The following is a 3,698-nucleotide window of genomic DNA, read 5'->3' as shown; positions in this document are numbered from 1 at the left end:
CGCTGTGTGAATAATACTCTTTCACATGTATTCAACAATCAATTTCACAAACCCACTTGGGTTGGCTTGGTGGTATTGGCTTGGGACCTGGGAGTGTGCTTCTCCTCAAGGTCTCATGTTTTATTCTTCCCCGGTACCAATTTGGATAGGCTAATTTAGCTTCTTAAAAAAAAAATCAATTTCACATTGCTAATTCTTAATAACAAGTACACCCACTAGTAATGCAATGCAAATAAGTAGCAACCAGCAAACTTTAGTTTTTGTGATTCAATACCATTACACAAAGATAACAAAGTTGCCACAACAAATGAAATTAGAAGAAATTCCAATACAAACCAAATTTCCAATCTTGTTGATTAAAAAAATAAAAATTCACCCATCAATCAAAATACAACCCTTCACGAAAAATTGCTTGAAACAAATCCATCACTTGCTTCTCAAGAACAAGTCCAAATTCAACACCACCTTTCAAATCCATACTTTCTGTTAAACCAATAGTTAATCCTCTATCAATTGAAGTAATCTCCACTTTTGAAGGCCTTCCGAAACCAAAATCAATTTCATATACTCCCAACCTTGTTGACCCTGCAACTCCTATTCCTTGAATTCCTTCACCAATCATAGCCAAATATTTAGACGTCAATGTCTCTATCCCATCAAGAACACCCTTATCCATCGTTTTTGTTTTGCCATAAATTTTATTAGCAACAATTACCAAACCATCTTCCTTTGTAAAATCATCTGACTCAGTATCAACTATATGATTACATACACAATTTCCAAAGTAGTTTTCAGGAACTGGTGGATCTAATCTTGATCTGCAATCCACAGGAAAACTAAAAGAAAATTTCTGTTTTTTATCGCTTTCGGATTGTTGTATCGCCTTTGCTATACAAACGGAAACATAAGCACATGTAAGAACAAAAGTTGACAATTTCTTAGGTTGTTCATGTTCTTGTGCTCCTTTTACAATGTACCATTTGGACAACACCCTTTTGTTTAATTTCTCTAAATCTCCGCGTGTGAGCTTGAATACCACTCGAACAGAATCCTTAACTTTTGGTTCAAATGAGTCTGACATAATCTTTAAGCTTCTCACATTGGACTTATGAAAATGTGATAGGATTTTGTCCCAATTATTTATGAACAGACTGTCAAAATTATTTGGATCCTTTACTACTCCCCTCTCCAAAAAGGGTTCTAAAAAAGGATCTAAGTTTGGTGGTTTCATTTCTTCTTCTTGAAAAGATTTAGATATAGAAGACCAAGCTTTGATGAACATGGTTGAAGATTTTCCGTCAAGAACAGCATGGTGTGTGCTTATACCAATAGAAAAACCAAGTTTTGGAAAAAGGGTTATCTGAATTGAAATAATAGAAGCAAAAGAATCTGTTGATTCTAAGTGAGGTACAAACGAACGAGACAAAGAAGCTTCTTGTGGTGAATTGTGCTCCAAAACTTTATCGAAGGAAACATCATCGTCATTACATTGTGTTAAGAGCAAGGAAACTCCGTCATCATTTGGATTGAATTTGATGAATGGTTTTGGAGAATCAGAAGGCCAAACGATGTTACCAGCTAAAGGGAGGAAGTTTTGGAGGGTTAAAGAGAGTGAAGATTTGAGTTTTGGAACAAGGTTTTCAAAAAAGAAAGAAGGGTGTGATTGTGAATTTGGGAGGGTGTAGAAGTAGATACGTTCACCTGGGTGAAACCTTAGCCAAAACAAGTCAAAGAAAGTGAGAGGGAGAGATAATTGGTTTGCAGAATTAGGAGAAACTTTGCATTGTTCGTGGATTTTGATGTGGTTGTTTGGAGACGCCATTTGGAAGATGATGTTTGGTCTAAGAAACATTTACGTGTGTTATATACTCTCCCTCTGTCTCATTTTAATAATCGTTTGAGTTATGCGTGATTCTTAAGAAAATGACTAGTTAAATTGATTTTAAAGATAAATTTGGTATAATTTATTAAAGCACATTTATTGATTGTAGTTGGTAGAGTAATAGTAGCAACAAATTGGTTAATTGACACAGCACTTGCAATTTTATATAATAGCACTTGCAATTTTATATAATAGAAAGCTAATAACATAGCACTCCTTTATGGAATACACGGGCTGATTAGGAGCAGAATTAAATTTTATTAAAAAATTGAGAAATGATATTTTGACAACCACTTTTTAACAACTTTTTGACAACTTTCTCTCTCATACTCACATGATGTTGTTATCCTCTCTCTTCCTTTTTCTCTCTCCATTGTTTTTGACCAATAAGAAGTGAGAAAACCAAGGTTGTCAACAAAGTTGTCATTAAATAGATGTCAAAGTATCATTACTCTAAAAAATTATACAATAATAGTCTCCTTTAAATGAATACATGGGTGGTTGTTAACAAAATTAGTCAATTAACCAATTCGTTGAATTTCGTTTCAAGTTGGTCCGTACAATTAATTAATAGGGGTTAAGATCCTCTCCATTTGTAATTTGTTCCATTTATTGCAATTTGGAGAGAGATAAACACAAAAAATAAGTGGGATCTACTTAGTGGTAGGACCTACTACATGCTTTTTATATCTATCTATCACTAGATGACATTGTCCATTTATTTTTAGCAAACGGAGAGGATCTTAACTCATAAATATTGTCATAGAGAAACAACTAAATTATTTTTGTACATTAATTGCTCATACATAAGTTGGTGTTGGTTGATGAGGCGAAGATCCTCCAGAAGGTTCTCTTCCATTACCCTTCCATTCTTTAATGACGGTCCACCACTACAAATGCATATGCTCCACTACAACCATATTTATCGCACAATGAAGATTGTGTTAACAACTTCAACAATATACTGGAAAATATCAGTGCATCATTAATGATTCTATTTTTGGAAAATTTCATTAAAAAATATGAAGGTTAAACATGAATTGACTAAAAACTAAAGACCAATTTTATGAATAGAAAATTTTGGAGAGACCAAAAGCCTAAAGAATATTTTAGGGGACTAAAATCAAAAGTCGGTATATTTTGAAGGGTTATTTACTTATTTAACACTATTATTTATTATTTTAATCTCTTTTTCTCATGTAGGAGGAGGAGGGTAAGAGGGTTTGGAAAGCTCAAAATCCGTTAAAGAGGATGACCAAATTCTTAATGCCTTGATTCACTTCCTTTAGTACAAGGCGCATAACTAGTCTTTCTTTCATTTGTGGTGCATGATCAAGCTTTGCATGGTTGTGTTTGTGTTTAATGAAAATTTTGAAGGTATGGAGGGTTGTGGAGAGATTACGGTCGTAGTCCATCGTTACAGCTGACCATAATTCTCTATGTTGTTTTGTGTTGGCTTGCCTTTCATAGTGTTTTGGTGGATTCTCCTCCTTTCAACTTAATTTTATATACAACCTTAATAACAACTTCAAAAAATACTACAGAACAATTTTATTAATAAATAAAAAGTATGAGTTTCCTATCACAAAAGCACTTGTTTAAGGTCTTTAGCTAGACTTGTTTCCATAAGGTTTTAAGGTGGAATGCTGGGAAAGGAAACCTTATTGGATTGAGGTTGGTTACTGTTGGAACATTGGTGTGATGGTTGAAGAAAAATTGGAAGATTATATTTGGATCTAATGTTGTGTGAAATGAAAAAATAAAGTGTGAGGGTCGCACATAAAATATAACACACATGTTAATAGTGTTTAAATTG

At 33.6% G+C, this 3,698-nt stretch overlaps 1 pseudogene across 1 annotated transcript; it reads right to left on the bottom strand.

The window, feature by feature from the left end:
- Window positions 1-233: 233 nt before the first annotated feature.
- LOC146904403 (malonyl-CoA:anthocyanidin 5-O-glucoside-6''-O-malonyltransferase pseudogene) lies at window positions 234-1,838 on the bottom strand (annotated as a pseudogene). Its single transcript, XR_015020356.1, has one exon. The product of XR_015020356.1 is annotated as a malonyl-CoA:anthocyanidin 5-O-glucoside-6''-O-malonyltransferase pseudogene (transcript).
- Between the last annotated feature and the right edge of the window lie 1,860 nt (window positions 1,839-3,698).

Source organism: Medicago sativa, chromosome 7 (assembly GCF_051527215.1).
Source record: "Medicago sativa cultivar Bolivia chromosome 7, Bolivia_mono, whole genome shotgun sequence".
Taxonomy (NCBI): domain Eukaryota; kingdom Viridiplantae; phylum Streptophyta; class Magnoliopsida; order Fabales; family Fabaceae; genus Medicago; species Medicago sativa.
The sequence above is the reverse complement of the archived record's forward strand: the minus strand, read 5'-3'. Positions and strand labels throughout refer to the sequence as shown.